Raw genomic sequence first — 11140 nt, forward strand, 5'->3', positions numbered from 1 at the left:
TCAATATTAATTCTGATAGAAAGTCCGCAAATTCTTTGATAAAGTCTGTATGGTGCCCTGGTGGCCTGTATACAGTAGCCAGCACAAATCTCAAACGTGATTTATCGTTTACACTATATATTTTTACATTAAGCACCAATGCTTCAAAAGAATTATATTTAAAACTTGATTTCTTAGTGGTTTTGAAACTATTACTATAAATTACACCACCCCCTTTGCGTTTCAGACGAGGCTCATGTTTATAACAGTAATCTTGCGGGGTTGATTCATTTAAAGTAATGTAATCGTTTGGTTTTAGCCAGGTTTCTGTCAAACACAGCAAATCTAGGTTATTATCTGAAATCATATCGTTAACAACGAGTGCTTTTGAAGTAAGCGATCGAATATTCAGCAACCCAAGCTTTAGCATTTGCTCATCTGTATTATAGCTGTTTTTTATTTGTTGAACATCAATTAAATTTTTAACCTTAGTTGGGTTTAAACGTTTTTTGGATTTCCAAATTTGGGGAACAGACACAGTCTCTATATGATGATAGCTAGGTGAAAGAGGCTCTATGTGATAGGATTTATCTGACCTTGGTGACGCGAGGCCGCTAGCAGACAGTCGGTTAAGCCAGTCTGTTTGCTTCCTGACCTGAGCCCCAGATTGTCATGTTTGAGCTCTAAGACTATGAGCTATATTACTAGAGAGAAGAGCAGCACCATCCCAGGAGGGATGAATACCATCTCTTTTCAACAGGTCAGGTTTGCCCCAAAAACTTTTCCAATTGTTTTTTGGGGCTATCTACAGCTAGGGGAGACCGTGATAAGCCCTGTTTCACCTATCTACAGCTAGGGGAGACCGTGATTAGCCCTATTTCACCTATCTACATCTAGGGGAGACCATGATAAGCCCTGTTTCACCTATCTACAGCTAGGGGAGACCGTGATAAGCCCTGTTTCACCTATCTACAGCTAGGGTAGACCGTGATAAGCCCTGTTTCACCTATCTACAGCTAGGGGAGACCGTGATAAGCCCAGTTTCACCTATCTACAGCTAGAGGAGACCGTGATAAGCTCTGTTTCACCTATCTACAGCCAGGGGAGACCATGATAAGCCCTGTTTCAACAAACGGTGGCGTATGCCTTTAACTATGTACATCCTAATCATTAAATCATTGTTTCTGACACTTTCTTCTCTTCATTCTGCATCATTTACAGCCAGCAGACTTTGGATTCATCAGCTACAGCGATCAACCTCCAGGAAAAAATACTCCGCAAAAGTCTGGCCACAGTAAAGGTGAGTAGAGAAAGCATCTCTCTGAACCTCCATCATGTTTTCATCACAGAGGACAGAGTCTGCTCAGTGTGAATAGAACTTTAATTCCCAGTTTGTGCATCCTTGATTCCTCTCCTCGATTCCTCTCCTCGCGTCGCCCACAGGAGATTCAAGCTGAGGAAGTAATATCTACTGATGCATTCAAGTGAACTAAATCAATAAGCAGTGCAACTGATCTAGTCTATTATCTGTTAGTTCATAATATTAAAAACAGTCAGGAAATCACATTTTAGGACTTTAAACATCAGTCTATAGTTCTGTGTCTATCTGTTGATGTTTCAGGAGTTGTGATGATGAATAAAGACAGAGGAGTCTGGCTCTTACACAGCACACCACAATTCCCTTTCAAAAGAGATAATAACTTCTGGCCATCCACCGGAACGGCAAATGCTCAGACGTTTATCTGTGTAACATTCAAGTACAACGAGTTCAAAAAGATAGGTAATATTCTCAGTTAAATCTTCATATTTATAGTCTTAGTGGTTGATTTGAATATGATGTTAATGTTGTCTTTTTGTACTATTCGAAGGTCAACACCTGCTGGACATCTCAGCTTTCCCATTTGATGATCATATTCCAGCTGACTTCCATGAAGAGCTTATCAAAGTTACAAAGAATAACCCAACACCAGGAGCGAGAATCCACGACCTGACATCAGCACGAGGAACACTGTTTCGTAGCATTGCTAAGAAACTGTATAAAGGTGAGATATCTGCATGATGGTTTGAATCAGATTAAGAACCATTTTTACTGTGGAAATCAAATGAAAAGGAGAGATTGGGTTGTCTCCAGGAATTTAACTGGTTTAGAGTGGCAAGGTGTGGGGTTGGTGTTCCCGTTAAAGAACACAGATACAGACGTCCTGTTTGGTTGATTTATTTAGCCGTGGTCTGTAATAATACAAAGTAACAATCACTACAGCAAACACCATACGTGACACAAATACATATACACAAACATAATAAGGTAGCGAAGGACTGTATTCGGCACTCAAGTATATCACAGGAATCATATAACGTACGCAAATCACCTCACATGATGCATGCAGACAGCGTGAATTCACAGCGGGTATAAGTTAGCAGCAGGTTTGATATTTGCAGGATATTCGTTTTCGACTTACCCCCAATTCAGTTTCTTCAATAAAAGTCCACTACATTATGAGTGTAGTATGTTAAGGACAGTTTAGGACACTGTATCAAAAAACAAATCACAATGGTATTTCTCGTTGCAACCGATTTACGAGCGAAAACAGCACTTCAATCAACGTTCCGGCTGTTGGGCGAGTTAGGGACTGTCTACAAATTACATTGCTCAGGCTGGTGACATAGACTAGGCCTACTGGGATTCTTTCAGGAAAGAAATCACCAAAATTCTATAAAAAGACATTTTCTCATTCTGATTGCTGTAGTAGTTGCCAATGGCAGGCTACTACTTACTACAGGTCATATTTTTCGAATATCAAACCTTCTGCTAACTTATACCCACTGTGAATTAGCTTATTAGCTTTAACAACGCTAATAACTACAACAGAGATAGCATTAACTTATGCACATGTAGCCCTGTACAAAATTACTATAAGTTACAGAGCATAAAAGATCATTAACCCTCTGAGGTCGAAAAACGCGCCCCCGCGTTTTGCTGGACTTTTTTTACATTGTAGCACTTTAAACTTAAATTACTCCGTCATTTATGGTCATACAGAAAAAATAAATATAAAAAAATAATCTGTGATATTTCTACTTTTGTATGTGTCCACTTACAATCAAATCAAAACATTGTGCTTTTGAAAAATAAAGAAAATAAACAGGGTGTGCGTTCTGCCTCTCCGTCGCGTGAACTTTTTTTTCTTGAGCACGTCTATAAACTGAAACAAAACTCAGCGAATACTTGTCACACATTTATGAGCCATATACCTTTATAAACATTTAAGTGTGTACTTTTAAATGATCGGATTCAAACTGAAAACAAATATTTTCTGTTTAAGTAATTTGTATAAAACCAACAAGATGTCCAGCTTCTCAAACGCTTGCTCATTACAGTTAATTTGGCCACGCCCACTCGCGCAAAAGATATTCACATGCAAATCTCCACATGGAACGCGAACGCGCTCATTACCTCAGAAACAAAACACTTCATCAGTCTCTGCTTTTCGTCGAGTTTGAAAGACGTGAGTTTACATTGGATTTACCCCAGAAGAAGAACGCGATTTGAAGACAAGAAAGATAAGGTAAGAAATTCTTACATATTAGTTTGTTATTGTTGCATAAATTTCACATTGCAGTTGAACTGTTGCTAGATATAAGGTGAATATTATAATATTTAGACCCGTGTTTACTGTTACTGTGTTTGTGGATATCTGCTCAAACGTAGATATGTATGGTAGGCCTAACCATAATGTTTTATATTTGAGCGCGATCGCGTTTGAATGTATCATATCTTTGATCGCGATCGTGTTTGAATGCATCATATTTTGGAAAAGCAAAACGCTCCCAACGGCTTCATGTTTTTACTGTTATCTAGTTTAATATCATCATAACGAATGGAAACATTTGAAGTAACATGATAATCAATATATTTTTCTCTAGCTTAGTTGTTACTGAAATCTTTTTGAAAATGTATATAGGCTGCTATATTGTTATTATTTTATGCAGCACTGCGCATAGCCTATACCTACAAGGCACAACAAACCTGTGTTCATTATATAATATATTGTTGGAAACATTTGTGTGTGTGTGTGTATTCTGTGAATTTTAAAAAGCAATTTTAACCAGAAAAATCTAAAATGTATTCCCCAAATCGTGCAGGCCTTTCTCTTGATATCAGTATGTTCACTTTTTTTATTTTTTATTTTTTTCAGGGCCCAGATGCCACTGAGTCCTGCTGACTTCAACATTCACAGAACATGTCTCTGTACATGAACATGGTAAAGTGAAAATCAAACACCTTGGAAATGAAAGGTATGTACAATGTTTTTAGGAATGGCACAAAGGTCTCTTTCTTTGGATCATTGTTATCAATAAGTGTTTTTTTGTTGTGTATCTTTGGATTATGTTGTAAATAAATCCAAACAATTTTAAAAGCCATTCTTTTTTTAATCTCGTCATTCTTTGTGCAAGGTTGGTCAGAATGATGGGCCCTGATAAGCTCCTAATAGGGCCATTAGGGCGTGTCTTTGTCTTTCTCAGGTGTGGAAAGCTTGCATATTAATGAGATGATCCGCCCCTTCGCATATTGCTTTCTCACACAAAACACGTCGTAAAATTTTTAAATCAATATATTGTCTTCTCTGAATGAGCAGTCAAGGTGATTTTCACATAGTTTTAGAGCAAATATTCTAGGCTACGTCATACAATTTTCAAAAGTCTTGTGAAGAAATAATCAGTATGGGTTTCATGACCTTATTTCAGTGAGAATTTTTTTTTGTATTTTCACAAACCACGCATAAATGTCATTATCTCAAAACTACAAACTTTTACACACATGCTGTTGATATATTATTGTAGCAGAGTTTGTGCTGAATACAGTGTAATAAGACTTTAGCCATGAAAATGTCACAAGTAACAGAAATAAGCACAAATGTCAGAGCATGTCAGAACACCTCCAGGGCCCAGAAAACAGCTCAGACCCCAGAGGGTTAACAGATGTAAATACAGGCTGTGAAAAAAAAGAAAAAAGGTTCATAAATAGAGTTCATGATAGTTAAAAATGGTTAAAATGGTGTGCTGGTTAAAAGCATAAATATAATATGTACCGTTTAATAAATAAGACTATTTACAGTTAAAGATAAATTCATATAAAAATCTCTAAGTTCATCCGAGAGAAAAGTAAAGAAGAAGCTGTGTTTATCTGTGTAACCTAACCTGTTACCTGTCACATGTCAATCATTTCATTCCTGTTTTGCTTTTGGTTGTGTTAATACTAGAGCCAATCAGAGTAACGTCACTGTGTAAGGGGCGGGACTAGTGGCACAGGTTTGTGTGGGGAGTACTGAGCACGCATGAGAAAACTAAGACAGACGCTATCGAACAGAGAGCTTATGAAGGAGGCATCGTGGTGTGGGAAGCATTAATGTTTTGTTGTGAAGGTCGACTACTCGTGGTCCTGACATTAACTTTGGTGTGACCTGCAAGAGGTGAATATGATTGTGTATGCCTGTGCTATATCGAACTGTTATAGTTAAAAGACTGGATGTATAACGTGGTTAGCGACATGCTAGCTAGCGGTAGCATTCTGTGCCAGTGTGCTCATATGTTGTAGTTTTAGCATTGTGATATCTCTGAAGTTAAAGCAAAGCTAATGCTAACGCTAATTCAATAAGAGATAGTGTTTGATAATGTGGCTCAATTCAGATAATATGCTCTAAGGAGACGGACGTTGGTGAGAGAGAGAAAGAGAGAAAGACGGGTTTCCAACCGAAGGCCCTGCTGTTTCTGCCCTGCTGTTCTGCGTGCCCTGTTTCCGGCCCGTGACTTTGGGTGCTGTGCTTCTTCCTTTGCCATTACCATCGCCATTACCTGTGCCATTACCATCGCCATTATCATTGCCTTTGCTGTACTGACTTAACCTGGATTCGTGAGTACTAACATTTACATGCACGTGCTTTTTGTTTATGCTCAGTTCTGAGTGAAGCGGCCATTCCAGTTTTTAGGCCCCACCGCACACAAAGTGTCATCGAACAGGCCTGCAATGGGTGTGGACATTTTCAGAGGGAATAAATAATTATTTAATTTCAATATAACCACAGAAAGGTTTTCCTTTTGGGAAAGTGAAGCTTTATTTGCTTGTAAGTTTTATTTTCACTTCTTTTCCATACCCCTGTGATTTGTTTTATTTTATTTCTAAGATACATTTTTTTTTTATTTCATGTTGTAAATAAATACTTTTGAATATTTTTGCATCTAAAATACAGTTGTGGTGGTCATTATAAGAACAGCAAAGAGTATTACAAATATACATTTATTAAGTAACATACAAAACAAGTTGTATTTCCCTACAACGAGCCCAGGCCCAGTCTCATTGTATTAACCACTCCAGCTTTATTTTTTAACTACATGGGACCTGGGTTACACACATCTAAACAGTACACGTTAACATCCAGTCAGACAGTATAATGTTGTTAATCTCACCTTATGTCATTTACACACAGCAATAAACAGGGAGGTAGAGGTGAATGTTGAGAAAGGCCAAGGAGATGTATATCCACTGGAGAACTAGCATAACAGCACAGAGTTTTCACCATAGACAGTAAAAGAAGTGGACCAGTAGAGACCGTGTGTCTGGACGGAGACCAGTGAAGGATATTAGAAGTCTCTTTCCCGGTGCTGGCTGAGCGTTACTGAGCAGCCTCCAACTGAGCTTGAAGACGTAGATGTGACGTGAGCAACCTGTCTGAAAGTTGGAAGTCTTCTGGTAGCTGTGCCAAGAGAAATCTCAATCATTCCCAATCTTACAGAGACGGAGAGCGTAGGTATATGTAAGGAGATAACATAGGCACAGGCTAATTATTGATCACTAACATGCTAGTTAACATTAGTAATTAAACTAAACAGCTAATGTAAGTCCAAACTGCCTGTGAGCTTCTCCTGTACTATACGGTAATTCCTCTACTGTGTGACAGTAAGTCTCGTGGTTATGACCCAATCGTTAGCCTATTTTTATAAAAGCGTCTGCTACGGAGCCATAACGTGAGGTACAAGGTAATGGAGCCTTTTATACATTGTCGTGTTTCTTTAGAAATAAACAACGGACAAATGGAGTCTTTAAACGCTTCAGATGTAAAGTTATTCTCTGTCAAAGTGACGCCAAAATGAATGGCAGTCAATGGGATGCTAACGGGAGGTGATGGCTTGCAGGGCCGGTTCTAGCCCTTTGATTGCCCTAGGCGAGATTGAGTTTTGTGCTATGGTACGTTCAAGAGCGTAGGATGTATAGAAACTTACAGAGAACTGGCTATTACTGAATGGAACTTATCCCAATAAACAATTTAACAATACATTAACAATGTGGGCTTTCTAACATCAAATGTTATGTGAAATGGTTGAGAGAAGCTTCTACTTTAGTTTTAGATCAGCGGTGGGTGGTGAAGTACATTTATCATAATTCATTACAGCATGTGACTTGTTAGAACTGGTTAAATTTAAACGTCTGTAGCTGCTGAATCTCACTGACTTCATGCTTCAACAGTCTTCAGAAAGGTTCCTGTCAAAGTGTCAGAGACTCTTCGCCTCAAATGAAAAAGAGTTTTTAGTTTAAATAACTGTCGGGTACGGGTAGGGAGGCTAATTTAGAATTTTTCTGGCTGATAGCTGACTCTCATTAACAGATTATCAACTGACAAGCAGTCTCAGTTCACTCATCCAGGAGGCTCGGACATACTTTCTGTGTTCTATGGAAAGCTGCAGACTTGAACCGGTCGTGCAGACACGATGTTACGTGCATTGTCGTGGACACACACAGACACTTTTCTGAAACCGCTTGTGCGAAAAGCAGAAAAAAACTGCTTAAAACGCAACTTGCTAGTGCAAAGTTAGTATTAGCAAATTGACTAGCAGGTACAAATATTTCTTTCACAATGCAAAAAGAAATGTAATAACCTTTTTATTTTTGTTTTAATAATATTGTTTAAAACATATATATAGAACAATAGATATGACATGTAATTCTGACTTGCCATTCCGGGATGGAACCACTTGGCGGCCATCTTACTGGGGTTAAGTTTTAGAATTGCTTCCATTGCAGCCAATGGGGAAAGAGGCTCATGTTGTCTTCATAATCCTTATATTTTTCTACCAATACATCAATAGTGGTTTTAATTCAAAGTAATGACTATAAGACAACTCTGCCTTTCTAGAACGAAACAAAAAATAGAGATTTGGGTGGAATTTTGATTGATATAGCTCCAAGAGAACAAGCAAGTAATTGAAGATAATCTCATAATTTTGCATTTATATTGCAGGTAAAAAAAGTATTTTTTCAATTTTGCCTGAACTTAATATGTAAAAAGTGTCTATGTTATTCTGAATGGCTAATATACATTAAACAATATTTTTTTAATGTAGATATCCTAAATAGATTCAGTATCATGGCCTATAGAGGTAGTTACGATAAGACACATGAGAGAAACATCCAACTGTAATTTATTAATACATTTATTTATGTCATAAATTGTGCAAAATATATTTTTCTCACACAAGCACACTCACATACACAAACTACATGCATACACATTTTTGTGAGTTTTTGATCATCCTATTGGCCCTTAAATAGGATGGTCTTGTTCAGTTTGTTCCTCAGACTGTTTTTTAAGAGTAAAATGTTTATATAATCAGAGAATAATATTTTTTGGGCTACCTCAGGTTTTTTGTCTACATGTAAATGTGTGTGCGTGCATATTATAGGCCTATAGCCTATTTTTCAAAAGCTTATTTTCATATATAAATATTTAAAGACTGGCTTTTTGTGCTGACGGGGTTTTTTTCTTACTGTCAACTGGCATGAAGTTTGTTTTGGCGATGAACGGAGTAGTTGAGGAGCCTTGCTAGCTTCAATGAGTTTTTGTTGATAAAGGCTATAATGACTTCACCAGAACTGCTGACTTGTCGCAATTGTCTTTTTTATTGCGCTAACGTTATGAAAAATTACATTTACGATAGCTAGTAATGCGAAGACTTTGCTGCTGAAGTAGGAATCATTTCGGGATTGACGTTACTTTACCTCATCAAGACATGGATTATTGGGTTTTGATTTGCTTTGCTGAAAGGAGAGTCGTGTAAAGGCATGATGGAAGCTGACAACAATAGCTGTTAATATATGATGACTGACAGCAGGATTCAACATGGCTAATGTTTGGGGAGCTAACGTTAGCTGGTGAAAATGTAAGGTTAAGTGTTACTGGTCGGTCGGTTAGGGCTCCGTGTAGTAGCTTGATGTGGCTAATGTTGATTTGTGTAACGTAACTTTACTCTGTGTGTAACGTTACATTTTAACATACTGTTAGCTTGCTGGATTTGTCTTGAGGTATTATAAAATGAGATTTAGGAGTAAAGAAGAGTACTTGTCGTTAACTTTAAGTTAACTGAAAACTTAACACAGATTGAGTGTTAAGAGTGTACTCTGCTGATCTTTAAAACTATTGGATCTGCCCAGAGCCACTCTGGATCTGCCGTAACCAATCGCTAACGTTTGGTCGTGACGTCGGCTTAGCATCGCTAGCGTTAGCCTTAACCAACTCCTTCACCACTAACGGAGCGAGCTGGAAAATCAAACTGTTCCCGAACCCCGTGGGGAGGAGGGCCACGACATCATGGCCACCAACACAACTTGGCAAAGGTTGTTCTTGCTCGAGCTTTAACTTCTGGATATTCACAACGGACCGAATGGCTTCGCTCGCATCTTTCTCCGCCGCCACTACGGAATTACAAACTAGAGCATGATCTCAACGCCATCGCTCTCAGCAACTCCTTCTGTTCGTTGATTGGACAATAAAGATTTGGCCGGAGAAAACCCGCAAATATTTCACAAACCCAGACGGGGTACTGAAAGTGGTGAATGAAAGAAATGAAAATTGAACGGAAGTACGAAGGAGGGCGGAGCCAGGCTAGTGTTTTAATGATTTAACTGACAGAATTAATCGGTCAAAAATCCTTTTGTCGGTTAACCATTAACTACCCGAATCTGTGGCTTTGTCTGTACATGTCAGGTACACTATCGACTGTTAACACAGCTGCCTCAGATATAAAGAGGATTACACCTGCGTGTAACTTTTCAATTATTATTAGACTGTTAATTATTAGATCTTGGTAGAAGCATGCTGAATGGTCACTGATGCAGATGAGATTCACTCCTTAGGTATTGAAATTTGGTATTGAATGACAAGGTATTTTTCAGTACTCTATGCTAAGGGGGCAATTCATTCGGTGCCTAAAAAAGTATTGAATTTGGTACCCAACCCTAACACAAACTATTTTACTGTTTGTTTCAGAAGAAGAAAGGCCACAACAAGGAAAATACGGTAAAAAAAATATACTAAATGTGTTTTAAACCTATAAACAATTGGAGCTAAATTACACAAATTTAGTTTCCAAATTTGAAATCTTTTGGTTTCCATTTCCTCAAACTGAACACTAATCTGCAGAATGTATAAAAAAACGTCACCAATGTAAAGATGAACTTTTAAGTCCAAGTGGAAAAGATTTATTGATTTCTTTATAATCAAAGCATGTAAAAGGTGGAGTATGTTGTGTAATATTGTCCGTATTTTACCAGATGGGAGTGAGAACCTGTTGATCTGTGACAGTTTCTGTACCATGACTCATGTGTTGTTGTTCTTGCAGATGGAGATCTTTACCTCACTATTGCAGAAACATACGACACTGATGTGAGAGTCCAGACCTGGGGCTGCCAGACTGGCCGTGAACGTTCCTACTGTGTACAAAATCAACATCAAGTGATCAATATTGCATCTGTAAAAGCTGATCTGGGTAACGGGGAGGTTAAGTGGAAGGCTGGTAATGATCATTCCAAGTGGTGTGTAGCTAAAGATAATAATAATCATTTGATCTGTATCGCTGATGTAAACAGAGCACTCACTCAGTACACAAGGCCGGGGGGCGGACTGTGCTTTGTCCATCAACAGGCAAGTGAACTATTTAAAGGTCTTATTGATCAAATTGAGAATTGCTCCAGGAAGCGCCCCCATGATTCGGACCCGGACTGTGACCCCTGATGCTGGATCATTGAGTGGAGGGATAAATAAGCCTCTCCCTATGAGTCCGGTTTTGTTTGGGCCTTTGCGTGCTTTGATTCATCATTTTCAAATGGTTA

The sequence above is a fragment of the Rutilus rutilus genome, assembly GCF_951802725.1.
Source record: "Rutilus rutilus genome assembly, chromosome: 4".
Taxonomy (NCBI): Eukaryota; Metazoa; Chordata; class Actinopteri; order Cypriniformes; family Leuciscidae; genus Rutilus; species Rutilus rutilus.